We start from the raw sequence: 17,837 nt of genomic DNA, 5'->3' as shown, positions 1-17,837 counted from the left end.
CATAAGTGTGTTGAGAAGAAATTATTCTACATAGATTGTGAAGAGGAGGAAGAAAAGGAACAAGAAACATAAAAAGAGGAGGATATACACCAGCAACCAACCCCAGATAAAGAAGAAATGAATCTAACCATATATTGTAATGCATTGGAAGGAATTAACACTCCTCAAACTCTCAAGATAGAAGGATATATCAAGAAGAAAAAGGTAATAGTGCTAATTGATTTGGGTAGTACCCATAATTTTATTCATTGTAAGATAGCCAAGGAATTGAATTTCTTCCTATATCCAGCACCAAAGTGTCAAGTGATGGTTACAAATGGAGGAACTATAAATTTATCTAGAAATTGCCATAATATCAAGCTAACCATGGGGGAATATGTATTGAATAGTCCAATGCTTTCCATTCCAATGGGTGGTGTTGATGTTGTACTAGGAGTCCAATGGTTACAATCTTTGGGGACGATAGCTTTTAATTTTCAAGAACTTTTCTTGAAATTTTTTTGGGAAGGAAAGGAAGTTGAATTAATGGGCATCACAGGGAAACCAGGAAAGATAATCAGTTCTAATGGTATGACAAAACTTCTAAATAAAGAATAATGAGGCATAATTGCACAATTATGCTCACTGGAGGTTCAAATATTGAAATGATCTATTTCTCCATACCTTATAAAAGTCTTGGACAATAATTCCAAGGTGTTTGAGACTCCCAAAGGCCTCCCACCTATTCATGATCATGGTCATGTTATTCATCTAATTCCAAGAAGTGTTTCTCCAAACATCAGACCTTACAAATATCCTTATGCCCAAAAGAGTGAAATTGAACGTATGGTTGTAGAAATGTTAGGGGTTGTTATAACTCAACTTGGTCAAAGTTCTTTCTCTACTCTAGTAGTATTGGTGCACAAGAAGGATGGATCATGGTGTATGTGTCCGGATTATAGGGAGATCAACAAGCTCACTCTTAAAGATAAATTTTCCATTCCTGTCTTTAATGAATTATTGGACGAATTACATGGAGCAATTTACTTCACCAAGCTGGATGTTCGTTCAGGATATCATTAAATTAGAATGAAGACTGAAGGCATTCCAAAAACAACATTCAAAACTCATGAGAGTCATTATGATTTTTTGGTCATGCCCTTTGGCCTTACTAATACACCTTCCACATTTCAAGGTTTGACAAAATCCATTTTCAAACCCTTCCTTATAAAATTTGTATTAGTATTTTTTGATGATATACTAATCTACAGCAAGTCTTGGAAGGATCATGTTCAACATGTTAACAAGGTGCTCAAACTATTGGAGGAGAAACAATTATATGCAAAAACCTTCAAATGTTTATTTGGAGAATAGGAGGTGGAATATTTGGGTCATATTGTATCTCATGAGGGTGTTAAGGTAGACCCTAATAAAATTAAATCCATTAAGGAATATAAATTCCCCACAACCATAAAGCATCTTTGAGGATTTTTCAGGTTGACAAGGTATTATCACAATTTGGTTAAGAATTATGGGAGAATAGTGGCACCTCTAACAGCATTACTAAAGGGATATGCATTTTCTTGGACTTCAGAAGAAACGAAGGCCTTTGAACATCTTAAAGAGGCAATGTGCCAAGCATCGATCTTATATACACCAGACTTCACAAAAACTTTTATTGTGGAATGTGATCCGTCAGGAAATGGAATTGGTGTTGTTTTAATGCAAGAAGGAGGGCCCATTTCTTTTGAAAGTCATCCAATCAAAGGAAAGTATTTACACAAACCTATTTATGATAAGGAAATGTTGGCAATACTACACGCACTAAAGCAGTGGTGACCTTAGCTAATGGGAAGACACTTCAAGGTAAAAACGAATCATGATACGCTTAAATACTTTTTGGAATAGAGATTATTTTCAAAAGAGTAGGAAAAATGGGTGACAAAGATGTTAGTTTATGACTTTGAAATCATCTACAAAAAAGGGAAGCAAAATGTTGTTGCAGATGCACTCTCAAGAAAGAATGAGGATGTGGAAGCATTGGTTTGTGCCATTTCTATTATCCAATCTGAGTGGATAACCGAAGCAATGGATGAATGGAAGAATGATGAAGAGGTGTGGTCACTCATTCAAAAGTTGCAACAAGGTCCCAGTACATCTGATAAATTTAGCTGGAAAAATGATTCATTATGGTACAAAGATCACTTATATATTTGTAAGAATTCCCACCTCAAACAAAATATTCTTTTGGAATTGCACATCTCTCCCTTAGGATGGAACCCAGGATTTTTAAAAACTTACCATAGGGTCAAGAAGTGATTTTTTTGGGATAGCCTTAAATATGATATTCAGAAGTTTTTGGTACAATGTTTGGTTTTCCAAAAAAGTTGAGACAATTATGACCTTGGGTCTATTACAACCTTTAGCAATTCCAAGTCAGCGTTGGGAGGAGGTCCCAATGGATTTTATCACAGGTTTACCCAAGTCTGAAGGAAAGAGTGTCATCATGGTGGTAGTTGATAGACTTACCAAGTATGCACACTTTTGTGCATTATCTCATCCTTTTAAAGCCAGTACAGTTGCTACTGCATTTATGGAAACAATTCAAAAGATTCATGGAAACCCAAAGATTATAGTAAGTGACAGAGATCCCATTTTCACTGGAAATTTTTGGACGGAATTATTTTCTTGTCTTGGTACTCAATTAGCTCATAGCTCATATTATCATCCTCAATATGATGGGAAAACTGAGATAGTGAAAAAATGTTTGAAAGGATATCTTCGTTGCTTTGTATCTGATAAACAAACACAATGTGTGAAGTGGCCACCTCTAGCTGAATGGTGGTATAACACTTCCTTCCATACTACAACAAAAATGACCCCATTTATGGCACTTTATGGATATCATGTGCCATCCATCACATCATCTTTAAGAGAAAATTCTAAGGTTCAAACAATGGAAGATCACATCGAGAATCAACAACAAGTTCTCCAACTCTTAAATGATAACCTCATTATGGCATAGAATCAAGTGAAACAACAGGTAGATCAACGTCACAGTGAAAGAAGTTTTGAGGTAGGTGACTAGGTACTTTTACGGCTAAAATCATACAACAAATCTCTCTCAAGCAAGCTAAGAAGGATAATAAATTATCATCCAAGTACTACGGTCCTTACAAAGTTTTGCAAAAGATTGGTACTATGGCATACAAATTGGAGTTGCCTGCATCATCTCGAGTACACCCAGTTTTCCATGTTTCATGCTTAAATAAAGTTATCGGTGACAAGCTTCCAATTCAAACAATGTTTCCAGAACTTTATGAAGAAGGAAAAAACATATTTGACCCTAAAGAAATCAAGGAAACAAGATCCCAACCGTTATGGAATCGATCAATTTTAGAGTATCTCATTAAGTGGAAGAACTTACCTAGTGAAGATTCCATATGGGAGGATAATAATTTTATACAGAAGCATCCATAACTACTCAACCGTTGAGGACAACACTTTTTCGAAGGAGAGGGTGCATGTTAGGTCCCTATAATACTAGTGTAGCCCCCTTATTGTTATTGGTGTGCCCATGTAGCCCCCATATTGTTATTGTTGTGCCCCATAGAAACCCACTATTGTTAGTGTTGTGCCCTTACATTATTATTGTTATGTAGGCTCTAATTATATTGTGAGCCCTTAGACTCCTATATATGCAAAGGAGGTATTGTAATTTGTATCATCCAAAAATTGTTCATTTATGTAATGTAAAGGAGCTTTCCCCCTCAAAGAGGATACTATTTAAGTCATTGATCTATCTTTTTTTGAGTTGGTTGCATAACATTTCTTCTTCCTTGGCCACAAGGTTGATTCCTAAATTTTTTCTTTAGGGAACCCTTTCCTTTTCTTTTCCTTATTTAATGGACAAGAGCCAAGTTCTTGTCACCTTCTTACCTGCATGCTTTAGACTCCTCTCTAGCTTCTTCCTAGAAATAATCATCCCAAAGTCTTTCAAAAGTGGAAAGGTTCTCCCATGCACAAATACCTTGGAAAATTGTTCCCGAGGCTTTGAGAATCCATTTAGTGTTGTATTTACCAATTTTGCATCGGTCACCTTCTTACCAATTTTGTAAGTTGATCATTGATCCAGGCTAATATTGGTGACCACCCATCTATTCCACCTAGAACCCCCAGTCGGTTTCATTTGTTTCCTTGTTCATTTCAGCATTTACTATTTTTAGTAGTTTTTCGGGTTCTAAACATTCGAAGCAGTTTTGACCCCCTAAAAGGTGTTTTTTTGGGGTCTACGCCAGGCCCATTGCTATAAGCAAGGGCCTACCATGAAACCTATAGTACTTTCCATGACCTTTCCAACAAGTTATCATACACGCCAAACAGAGATAATATGGCCAAGTTATGACCCCGGGAAGTTGGTTGCCCAACTAACCCCAACAGGACCCACAAACTATTGGTGTTACATCTCCTGGGGTTAGGTTTTTGGTTGTTTAAGGTTTTATTGTGTTTTCCAATAATAAATAGGCCCTTGAGCCTCATTGTAACACAGTTCAAAGGCATGTATCCACCACATCTCTTCTCATAGATAAGCTACCATCGCCCGAGCTATCTTATTTCCATTCTATTTGTAAGCATAGTTCAGTATTTTTCTATAAATGAAATGAAGTGCTTTTCTAATGCATCTTTGTTTTTATGATTATATCTGTAATTTGTTGCATTCATGTTTAAGTTCGGATCAGTGGTACCATAGCAGTCTGCTCTTTCTCTATTTTTCTTTGCATCTCCCCAACAAGGTCAAGGTATAAGGAGTTAGGGCTTGATCTAGTTGAACCATTGCAAGATCAGCCTCGCAAAACCCAACGACCTCCCATGGAAAAAGGAAAAAAAAGGATGAGGGGGGGGGATATCCTTTCAAAATGTTTCTCGAGGAAGCCCTCGAGTGGCAGAGGGACGTGATGATGGAGAAATTTGCCTAGATCCTTCGAGGGCTACCCACAAGCGATGCATCTTCATCCAGCAGCCACTCTAGAGACACCACTCCTTTTAAGATACACATTAAATTTGATATTCCCATATTCGAAGGCCTGATAAATGCAAATGTTGTAGATAAATGGTTAAATCTATTGGAAGGATATTTTTCAGTTCATGACTTTTCCAATCGGGAAAAGATTACTTTTTCACTTCTCAAAATTGCCCCACACGTCAAGGACTAATGGTTAACCTATTGTGAACAAAAGGATGAGAGTCAAACCTCGCTTTTTTCACCCGCATCCATTTGGAATTCTTTGCGAGATTCCATCAAGGAACAATATTACCCTGTCGGGAGCTATGAAGACAAATACATAAAGTAGACCACACTACGGCAAGGAAAGGACCAAGATGTGTCAGAGTTCACAAATATTTTCCACACCCTTCACACGAAGTTGGGTATCAAGGATACCAAGCAACATTTGGTGCTCAAGTACCGTGGTTGTCTACACAAGTACATCCAGGACGAGATGGAGTTCCTGGACATTTTCTCGCTCGGCACAACATATCGGTAAGCTGTCAAGATTGAGCAGAAGTTTAAACAGAAGAAATAGGACTCTAGATCTGCAAATCCAAAGTAAGGAAAAGGCTCCCCCAAAACACAGAACAAAGGACCAAGCCAAGGGGGGTCTACCTAGGACAACCTACCAAAGCCACAAGAAAAGAAAAACACCATGAAGATGAAGAAGGACATGGGAAAATGGTGTGAGTTACTTAAGAGCTCCACTCCCAATATAAGTGAGTGTCGGGCCAAGCAGTCATTGGTGGCCAAGCTTAAGGCTTGTGAATCAGATAAAGGTTCCAACTCTGAATCAGAACCAGAAAAGGGAACTGACAAAGTGAAGCAGATCATTGATGCAGAGACCAATGCCACAGTGGCCACCACTAAGACCCAGAAGATTGAGCCTGAAGATCCAGAGGAAGGGGAACGCCTCTTCCACTCACAGATGTGGGTGAAGGGTTCTCTGTTGTAGTTCATTGTTGGCAACGAGAGCCAAACGAACCTCATTTCAGTAGAGGTCTTGAAGTGGTTGGGCCTAAAGACTATAGCACATCCTCAGTCATACACCATCGGGTGGCTTCACCAAGGATGAGATCTTCGCCTCAGCTAGCAGTGTCACCTTCCCTGCAGCCTCAAGCCCTTCATAGATGAGGTACTGTGTGATGTTGCTCCTCTTGAAGTTTGTGATGTATTGTTAGGACAACCATACTTGTGGAAGAAACATGTTGAATATGAGTCTAGACCTTGCTGTGTGTTATAGACAATTTTGTGCCTTACATCAACAGGTATGAATTGTCAATAATCCAAGGGATCCAAAGTTCCCTAAACATGATGTTCCTACCCCTAGAGGAACAAGGTCAGCAAACCAACAGCTCTCAGATCAGTTCTCCACCTAAAAACACTCAAAGACAAGCAATCCTGAAATCAAAGTAGGTGCTCCACTAGGCTTCTGCGCTGAAACACAACTCCTCCATGGTGTACCTGCGTTGCAAAGCAGGTAGAACAAAGGCCACCTGCGTTGAGCGAGATTGGACAAGTGGCACACTGAGTCATTGCTCCAAAAATGACACTTGGATCAGGGATTTCGCCTTGTGATGAGTCAGAGGCTCTGTTTCTCCAAGTGGAAGCAAAGTTCTCCAAGTGGACTCAAGAACTGAAGATCAACTGAAGAGAGAGAGGACACAAGGCAGCTACACATCAGTTGCAAGCTGACTCATCCTTTCTCAATTCATCTATATATTGAGCTCTCTCCTATGAGCTCAAGAGGCTGGAATTTTGTGCAAAGTAATTATATGTTGTTGGTTTCACTATAGAGCTATTGGGTGATTGCTTGAAGGAGGTGAAGAGGAGAAATTCTTTGTGCTGGGAGGTGTTGCTGGATTGGAGCCTTCAATGGTTGTAACACTCTCAGAACCTTTACTTCTTCATTAATAAAAGCTATTGAGGTTCTTCTATATTCTCTTGTTTCAATGATATATTGTGATAATTGTATATTTGATTTACACTAATCCTTGAATCAGTTATGATTGCATGTTGCTTGTAGTTTCCTTCTTTGCTATTTTGCAGGATCTCATTGTAGCTGGGCCAGCAATAGAGCAAGGAGCTGGGAGCAAGCAGCCATAGAGAAGAGTTTGGATTCGACATTAAGCGCAAGGCAACGGTTAGTGCATTCTTTCATTCTCTTTTGCTTTCATAAAGAAGTAAACCTTCAGTAGTTTCCTTTACAGTTGTTGCTGAGGTACTATCACCCTTAGAGTGGGATAGGGTCATCCGAATCGGATACTTTTCCCTACAACAAACTGGTGACTCCACTGGGGATCGTATCTGTTTGATTGTGTTTGTAGTATTTCGCTATTCATTTCCTGAACAAAAGAGTACCAAATCGAAAAGCTTTTGACTATATCAAAAGCGAAGTAGAGGGCAGCTACTCTAGCTCATTTCTGAGCATGTTCATGATTTGAAGAGCTGATCTACAAGGATCCTTGTAAGCTCTTAGTGATAGCTTTTCACCTTCCTTGTCATCCCTTTGAGTGTGCTTGACTGATTGCTTCTGATTTGAGCAAAAACTGTGCATTTTTGAGAAAATTGTGACCCGAAAACTGAGAAAACGCAACTTTCATTTTCCAAAGCAGGTAGTACACAGGCTACCTGCTTTGCAACGCAGGTCCCGAAGGGGCTACCTGCGCTGAGAGCCAGACTGGCTGAGCAGCACCTGCGTTGGCCCAATTTTGCCTAGTGCAGTTGGGGTTTCCTCCCTTTCTCTTGCCTGTTTTCACTTAGATTTTGTTGCAAGTTGTCTTTCTTGTACCTGTTCTGAAACCAACCTTACTTGTCATCATTCTGCCTCTGTTATATAACGAAATTGTACTTGTTCTTTTGTATTTCTTGCGTCATTTACAATTTCCCATAACGAAAAGTAAACTAGTCTTGCTTTGGCCTCTTAGATCTGAACCTGTGTTAGGCATTTTGCTGGTCTAAAGAGTTAGCTTGTTTGTTGTCCATAGCTGATTAGTCATTTTACTTTCGTCATTATGGTTGATTTCATGTATTTCCAGTGATTAAAACAAGTAAATCTTAAGGTGTCTTTTGATTTTGGACAAGCTTGTTTACTTTCGCTTTAAATCGAAATCAAAGTTATATAGCAACTTTCTTTTTGTAACCCATCAACATTAAGAAAGGGAAAAGAAAATACATGCATTGTGCATTTTGCATTTGAAAAAGTTTGCATGATGATTTAGGAAAAAATTGCATTAGTGTGTGCTCTATGATCTGTGTGAAAAGATTTGCCTTTCTTCTCCTCAGTAGTTAAGATTTTCAAAGTTGAAAGATTGAAAAGATTGCTTCTCATTTTAGACTGCATTCAGGAATTTGTTACATACATCTCGTGGTGATCCTTAAAGGCAAACTGCTAACCAAGATCAACATTAAAATAAATTCAATTTACATAACAACGCTTTGTAACATAACACAAACATATAGAGGTCTAGGTAGAGACGTGTTCCGGCGTCGTTAAACATAGTGACTGTCGATCTCTACAAAGGTGGGTGATTCCTCCTGAGAGTCGGTGGCACTAATACGGACTTGTGCTCCCACGTACCGTCGCGTGTATATTGGGAGACCCCTATAGGAACAAAGCCTTTATCCATAGGAAGCCGTGTTGGCCGCCCTACTGATCGCGATGCAGTGAACACAGCATTCACGAAGATCGACCACCCGTACCGTAAAACGTATTCTGTGGTTTCGCGAAAGGTTTGGCACACCCTCTGCCTAGAACTCCAGAGCAGTTTCTTTTGGCCTTTTTCAAACTCTATAACTGAAAAAGTCCATCCAAGCATTTGTCACTTCGGGCTCGTTAAAACATCGAAGGCGACTAGAGTCATCTTTAGCTTTTTCTCGACTCTTAAAACATGAAAAAGCAAAGTTGTGTCTAAAAGCGTCGTTAATAAAATTTATTTTAATCGGAACATAATCGCCTGTTATTCCCACGTTGATCTTTCAGTTGTAAAGTATGGAGCCCACCAACCAAGGAAGTAACCTTGGCGGAAGTCCCAATCCCTTCTCCTCTTGGGGAGATGTTGGTGCGCCTCATATGGCCACATTGTCACTTCCAGGATTGACAATTGGCCTACCTGTATGGCTCTTTTCAACTAATGTAGTTCAGATCGCCACTAATCCTGAGCAGTCGAATCAACAGTCAGACCAGTCTAGAACTACCCACCAGCCTTCCACTTCTTACAATTCTTCCTCTGATCCTTCATCTTCACAAGGTAGAGCCGGCAAAGGTCAGCCTCCCATAGAGAAGAAGGAAAAGAAGAAGAGAGAAAAGAAGCAGAAGGGGCCTATGGCGAAGGTGACTGGGGGCAAGCAAAAGACAACTGACAAAAATCCACACACTGCACCGACCGGGCCTAAATCGCCATGTGTCATTTGCAAAGGGACCCATTTCCATCGTGATTTTCCTTGTATTCCCCGGATACTAAGGGACTGGTCCCCAAGGTTGCACAATCTGGTAGCATCAACCTCTGGTAGTCATGTTGATTGCAGTCCGTCAACTAGCGAGAGTGAAGGACGAAGAGGGAGACCAAGATCACCCTGTATGTTGTGTGAAGGCGATCATGCCATCCACCGATGTCCATTCTTAGATGAGGCAAAGAGAGTTTTGGAAGATCCAGCTAGCCCGCTCAAATGGTCAGCTGAAGTGTCGGTCATTGAGAATGGACCTACTGAATCCAGACCAGACAAAAGTCTAAAGGTCGAAACGGAAGTTGACCCGGTTCTTCCTTCAGAGGTTTCATCCTCAAATGACACCATCGTTGAAGATTCATCTTCAAATGACACCCTCACTGAAGAGAATAAGGATGACACCGTCCATATTCTTTTCATCAACACAGACTCTGATGAGCATCAGGGCAATGCGCCCATTCCTTTATCGCAGGAAGGAACATCGTCAGGGTCGTATCCGGCCGTATATTCGGTCCCACCGCCAAGCAACCTAGTTGTATCCTTTGATTGGAATCAACTAGGCAGACCCCGGTTACCAGCCAGTATCCCATTCAGAATCATCGTCCAAATCTACAGAATGGTGATGGTTGGAACTATCATTGATGAAGGGGCATCTGTGAGTATCCTTTCCTCTATTGCTTGGAAAGCGCTGGGTTGCCCAGCGCTTTTACCTGAGATGAGAAATCTATCAGGTTTTGATAAAGGAACCAGTCGCCCGTTAGGGATTCTCCCCAATGTTCCAATTACATTGAAAGGGAAGACAGTTCATATGAATGTCATGGTCGTCCAGGGACCCTTGGTGTATAACTTACTCCTTGGACGAGACTATTTATATTGCATGGAGGCGATAGTGTCCTCACTCTTTAGAGTCATGTGTTTTCCACACGAAGGAAGAATGGTCAAGCTCGTAGACCAACTTTCATTTCCAGGATCACGCATCGCAAATAGTCAAATACCATCCCTTAACGGTTTATTCACTCAAGGAATGCCTCCACCCCCGGTTCTACTTCCCGATGAATGCGAGTGATTCGGAAAGAAAGAACTGGGACCCAGGGGGCATGCACCCTGGCCTGCCTTGGGCAGAGGAAACCTTGGGTATAAAGTTAATTTCCGCAGAAGAATGGACTAGTCCGTACCCCGTCAAAAGAGGGTTGTTCTAGGATAAAGTTCTTTTGTTAAAGTTATGTGAGTGATACAAAGTTCGCTCCCTTTGTCTAAAAAAGTAGGCTCTCCTAAGGGAGGAGATCCATTTGTGGCGGCAAGTAGCCACCATCTTTGAAGTCAAGCCTCACCCTTTAAAACATATGTTTTGAAGGATAAGTAGGGGCAGTCTCCAAAGAAAGAGATGAAATTGCTGCAACAAGTAGTCACCATCCTTAGCAACCTAATGATAGACATCGCCGGAAAAAGAGTTTAGTTTGCGGCAGCAAACAAAACCATTTTTCGGATAACAAGTAAGAGGAAGAGCCTTGAAATTATACTTTATACCTGGGGGCATGCGAACCTTTTGGAGTGCAAGCACGGGACGACTATTTATTTTTTAAAATTTTTAGGTCCTCCCTTTAAACCTGTAGGTCTAACCCGTTAAACTCGTAGGATTAGCCGTTTCCAGCTTGCATAAAGAAAGGATGTGGGGCAAAAGTTAAAACTTGCCAAATTGGAGTAGCTAATGAGGTATAGCTCCTTAAATAAGAATACCTCACCTGAGGCGTTCCTTGTATTAAGACTGGTATAATTGAGCAAGGTTTGAACGCATTCAAGCTCGTTAAAAAATGAACTGCCCCTTAAAGTTTAGGGGGCATATGCCTCGTCTGCATTATTATGCTAGGGGCATCCATAATCGAGCAGTTTTGTACAGAGTTCATGCTCGTTAAAAAATAAACATAAATTGTGATAAATCTTTCCCTACAGTTCAAGCTCATCCAGAAAAAATGAACCGGTAAATAACCTTGAGAAATGTAACCTTTGACTGCCATATTAAAGCCCTTGGTCGTGTTCTTGCAGTCTCACCTCCATCCGTTCATTTGGCCAATCGTTCATCTCCATATGTTTGTTTACCCATTTTGAGGAACAGCTGCGAAGAGTGATTTCACTTAGCCATCCTTGTGACACTGCCGTGATTGGAAAATTCCAACCTGTACCTAGAATCTGTTGCTATCCCTGTTTATCACTCGTTCCTCAAAAGACGAGTCTTCTTTGAGCTCTTTTCACTGACTCGTAAAATATGAAAAGTTTGCCGAGTTTTGGCCTTCCAGCTCGTTAAAGCGACCGGAAGAGCTATCCCTCCTCTAAATTTTAATCTTTTTGGACCTGAGGGATTATTGCACAAAAAGATCGAGCGCTTGTTTTGTTCGGCTCGTTAAAGAAATCGAAAATTCATCCCTTCTGTATTGTTTTATACTTTTTTGGACTTAAGGGATTAGATGACGAAAAAGGAATTTTGGAGTCGACTTTATGTACCTTTTCAGACTCTCTAAAAATGAAAAGGACCGAGTTATCCTTGTCGTTAGACTCGTTAAATTTATTAAATAGCGACAAACTTGTCTTTAGACGAGAACGAGTTTCCCTATCGCTAGGCTCGTTAAAACATAGCGATGGGCTTGCCCGAAGGGCAGGTTATAGAACAAGCATATGTTATCCTCCTCAAGCTTGACAAAAATAAAGAGGTACTGGTCAGCAATGACTGGGGAAAAATTGGGAGAACCTCACAGCTTTAATGGTAGCAAGTCGCTCTTGAACATGACACTTTGTCCTCCGTATCACATCGGGTTGGGTTGTTTCATTCACCGGTCTCATAACCATGGTCCTCGCCACACCATCCACATTTGGGGTAATGCTACCAATCCATCACATCAGTGTCGTTATATGTTCAAGAGATGTTGTTCTCCAAAGATTCAACCGTGTCCCATCCACTGCCATACATTGTCCTTCATCCATTTCATGACCGCCACCCTGAATCATACATCACAGTCTGTTTTCACCTCATCACAATCACTATCTCCATTCCGTGTCACTGATGTGGGATTCATTAAGGCCCTCCTTTGACGGATCGCTCCTTGTCGACATCAGCTCACTATCCAAGGAGTTGATCTAGGAACACCCCCTTCAGTACATTGAAGCTTGCATGCCTCAATGGCAAGTTTCTCACTTCCGGCGACAGGTATACATCAATGACCTTCGACCAGAAGATTTTGCATGGTGGTCGACGCCAAGTCCTATATTCCCACCATGTGAATTGTATTGCCGTACCTTGAGGGTCATCATCCTTATCGGTGATTCCTCTCGCGCTTGTTAACGGTTTACATCATTGACCGGTAATCAAGCGATGTCTTTTCATGTTCGACTTCAAGAAATTCTCACATGGATCGACTTGTACATCGAGTGAAGATCGGAAGAGATTGAAGACCCCGGATCTAGTTTCATCCATCCGGGCTGCGATATATATTCAGGATATAAAGGCATTTGATATGTACATCATTACAGCAGATGATCATCCTTCTCAAAGGATGATAATTTCAGCAGAGAATTATCAGTCTACCATCAGACGATCGTCTGTTCTATGTACCAAAATGTATTTATAAAGTTGAGCATGGGAATGCCCGCCTCAGCTAGATCATGAAAAAGTATGAAAGAATAATGTATTGTATTGTATCTTATTACAGGACACTTCTCAGCAGATTGAATGAACTTCGGATCCTCCTAATAAAGCATTTCACCCGATAAACGACCTCATACTTTAGGGGGCATCTGTTATAGACAATTTTGTGCCTTACAGCAACAGGTATGAATTGTCAATAATCCAAGGGATCCAAAGTTCCCTAAACATGATGTTCCTACCCCTAGAGGAACAAGGTCAGCAAACCAACAGCTCTCAGATCAGTTCTCCACCTGAAAACACTCAAAAACAAGCAATCCTGAAATCAAAGCAGGTGCTCCACTAGGCTTCTGCGCTGAAACACAACTCCTCCATGGTGTACCTGCGTTGCAAAGCAGGTAGAACAAAGGCCACCTGCGTTGAGCGAGATTGGACAAGTGGCACACTGAGTCATTGCTCCAAAAATGACACTTGGATCAGGGATTTCGCCTTGTGATGAGTCAGAGGCTCTGTTTCTCCAAGTGGAAGCAAAGTTCTCCAAGTGGACTCAAGAACTGAAGATCAACTGAAGAGAGAGAGGACACAAGGCAGCTACACATCAGTTGCAAGCTGACTCATCCTTTCTCAATTCATCTATATATTGAGCTCTCTCCTATGAGCTCAAGAGGCTGGAATTTTGTGCAAAGTAATTATATGCTGTTGGTTTCACTATAGAGCTATTGGGTGATTGCTTGAAGGAGGTGAAGAGGAGAAATTCTTTCTGCTGGAAGGTGTTGCTGGATTGGAGCCTTCAATGGTTGTAACACTCTCAGAACCTTTACTTCTTCATTAATAAAAGCTATTGAGGTTCTTCTATATTCTCTTGTTTCAATGATATATTGTGATAATTGTATATTTGATTTACACTAATCCTTGAATCAGTTATGATTGCATGTTGCTTGTAGTTTCCTTCTTTGCTATTTTGCAGGATCTCATTGTAGCTGGGCCAGCAATAGAGCAAGGAGCTGGGAGCAAGCAGCCATAGAGAAGAGTTTGGATTCGACATTAAGCGCAAGGCAACGGTTAGTGCATTCTTTCATTCTCTTTTGCTTTCATAAAGAAGTAAACCTTCAGTAGTTTCCTTTACAGTTGTTGCTGAGGTACTATCACCCTTAGAGTGGGATAGGGTCATCCGAATCGGATACTTTTCCCTACAACACTCTGTGATTATTACTTTGGTTAATAAGTTGTACATGATACCAGAGGTAGCCCCGCCTACTGCCATCTCTTTGACCACTATAAAGCAGTGCAGTAAGATCATTTCCCACACCAGGAAATTTATTTTCCTTATGATTCTCCCCTCGGGCAAGAATAAGGTTGTCGCCATGGCTTCCAAGCAGGGCTCCTCTGCACACCAACAACAGATGGACAAGGTAGTGGATGAGTACAGGGATATTTTCACCTCACCCATAGAGGTACCTCTACACTATCAGGTCAAGCACTCCATCGATCTGACCCCAAGCGCAACACTACCTAATGGATCGATCTATCGATGCTCTATTCTGGAGAACGATGAGATCAAGAGGCAAATTCAATCACTATTCCAGAAAGGGTAAATCAGGCCAAGATCATCACCTTGTGGGAGCCCAATTATATTGGGACATAAGAAGGATGGGACTTGGAGGCTTTGTATTAACTATCGGGCGCTGAACAAGATCATTGTATGGAATAGGTACCCAATCCCATGGATTGATGACCTTCTAGACCAGCTCAAAGTGGCCAAATATTTTTGCAAGATTGACTCAAAGTTAGGTTATCACCAGGTGCCTATCGAACCCTCTGATGTGTGGAAGATTGCCTTCAAATCTAATAAGGGCCTTTTCGAAAGGTTGGTCATGACGTTTGGATTGACAAACGTCCCTACAACCTTCATGAGACTGATGGACGACATCTTGCGACCCTTCACTAATACATTCATAGTGGTGTATTTAGATGACATCTTGATCTTCAACCATAGTTGGGAAGAGCACCTCCACAATATTTGACAGGTCCTTCAAACCCTGCGACAACACAAATTGTGTGCTAACTTGGAGAAATGCACCTTTGGCCTAACCCAAGTCTAATATATGGGATACATCATTGATGAGGAGGGTGTACATGTGGACCCATCCAAGATACAAGTCATTCGGGATTGGCCAGCCCCAACCACTATAACAGAGCTCCGTAGTTTTTTGGGTCTTGCCAATTTCTACCGTAGGTTTGTGTTGGGGTTCTCTCATATCACATGGCCTTTAAGTCAAGTCACCAAGGGCAAAGCAAAAGGCAAGTTTTTTTGGTCAAAAACCCAACAAAAAGCATTCTCCAAGTTGAAGAATCGCCTTTGTTCTGCACCAGTGTTCACATTACCATACCTGCAACAACCATTATAGATTGATACAGAAGCCTGCGACTATGCTATTAGTGTGGTTCTTAGTCAGCATGGGCATCCAGTGGCTTACCATAGTGAGACACTTTCAGACAGAGTCCGAAAGTACCCCACTTGAGACAAATAAATGTATTCCATTGTGCAGGCAACGATCGCCATTAGAAATGGTCCACTTATTTGCAACAGTTCCATTTTAACATTAAGACAGAGTCCGAAAGTACCCCAAATGAGACACTTTCAGACAGAGTCCGAAAGCACCCCACTTGCGACAAATAAATGTATTCCATTGTGCAGGCAACGATCGCCATTAGAAATGGTCCACCTATTTACAACAGTTCCATTTGAACATTAAGTATAAGAAAGGCGGCACAAATAATGTCATTGATTGCCTCAACCGACCACTAGTCATTGATTTGATCATTGTGCTCGACTACTGTGGGCATGAGACATCAGGGTGGCCACATCTTTACAAGAGTGATCCAGAATTCAACAGCATATACCAGACACTCCTGGAAGGGAAGCAAGTTCCAAATTTTCACCTTTAGGATGCACTGTTATGCCACTTGGGACACATCTGTGTTCCTTCAAGTGAGCGTGCCAAGATGATTTGGGAGGTGCACTAAAGTTGGGTCGCTAGACATTTTGGAGTACAGAAAATAGTGGCAATATTGCAGAAGTTTTTTTATTGTCCGAAACTTCGTCAAGATGTTGGGAAGTACATTAGATCCTGTAGCGCCTATGCCATTGCCAAACCAACCGTCAAGAAGCAAGGCATGTATACTCCTCTACCTAATCCTAGTCATCCTTGAGAATCTATCTCCATGGATTACAATTTGGGCCTTCCTTCTACTAAGCATGGCAACAATTGTGTTTTCATGGTCATGGACAGATTCTCTAAGATGGCCATCATGGCGGCTTGCAAGAAGAGTATCACAACAGAGGCCACTGTTAAGCTCTTCTTTGAGTGAGTGTGGGTACACTTTGGGATCCCACAGTCCATTGTCTCAGATTGGGACAAGAGATTCTTGAGTGCATTTCGACCAAGTCTTTGGTCAATCCTGGATACAAAACTTACTAATTCCATGGTTTTCCATCCTTTAACTGATGGCCAAAAAGAGGTTGTCAACAAGATGATCATACACATTCTTCACATGTACAACTCGAAGCATCCATGCACGTGGGATAAAAGTCTCCCCTATTTCCAAAACAACTACAATAGAGCTCTCCGCAGCTTAACAGGGCACATCCCCTTTCAATTAGCGTTGAGATTTTATCCATTATGCCTGATTGATGCAACCATACCATTTGTAGCCACTCAGGTAGATTCGACTCACATTCATTCTGAAGATGAAAGTTCAACACATCTACCAATAGGTCCATGATATATTGGACAGAGCAATGCTAAGTACAAGCAGCACCATGACCAACATTGAGTGTGGTACAAGTTCCAGGTGGGCAACAAAGTTTGGCTACATTTGCAGAAGGAGCGCCTTGGTGGACCCCACCGCAAGCTTCACCCGCTCTGATATGGGTCATACACCATCAACAAGGCCATCGGTGACAACGTCTTCAAGCTCAGCATTCCATCGTTCCTTGGTCTGCACCTAATGTTCAATGTAGATTGCCTTCGGCCATACTTTCCACCATCGTTGGACACATCTCACATTGCAGAATAGCTCACACCAACAAAGCTCAACCCGGACTACATGGGACAAGCCACAACTGATCATATCATGGACACACAGATCAAGAACTCTCACCAACAGAGGATATAGTTATACTTAGTTGTCAAAGCAGGCCAACTCCTTCACCAGGGCAAGTGGTTCACTCGGGACAAGGTTCAACAAAAATTTCCTCACCTCATGGAGGCTTTGCACACAATGGGGACCCTTGCTTCCTAATGCAGGAGGAATGATCCAGGTGGATATTGGTGGGCGCCTGCCTATTCCACCTAGACCCCCTGGTTGGTTTCATCTGTTTCCTTGCTCATTTCATCATTTACTATTTTTAGTTGTTTTTCGGGTCCTGAACTTCTGGAGCAGTTTTGACCCACTAAACAGCGTCTTTTTGGGGTTCGCAGCAGGCCCATTGTCAAAGGTAGGTACTTGTGGCAAAACCTGTAATACTCAACGAGACCTTTCCAACAAGATATCGTAGACGCTAAATGGAGATAATATGACAAATTTATGACCCCGGGAAGTTAGCTACCCAACTAACCCTAATGGGGCCCACAAACTATTCGTGTTACATCTCCCAGGGATAGGGTTTTGGTTGTTTAGGGTTTTCTCATGTTTTCCAATAATAAATATGCCCTTGAGCCTCATTGT

The sequence above is a fragment of the Pinus tabuliformis genome, chromosome 5_2 (assembly GCF_031772625.1).
Source record: "Pinus tabuliformis cultivar Carrire ecotype Pingquan chromosome 5_2, CPIR1, whole genome shotgun sequence".
NCBI lineage: Eukaryota > Viridiplantae > Streptophyta > Pinopsida > Pinales > Pinaceae > Pinus > Pinus tabuliformis.
The sequence above is the reverse complement of the archived record's forward strand: the minus strand, read 5'-3'. Positions refer to the sequence as shown.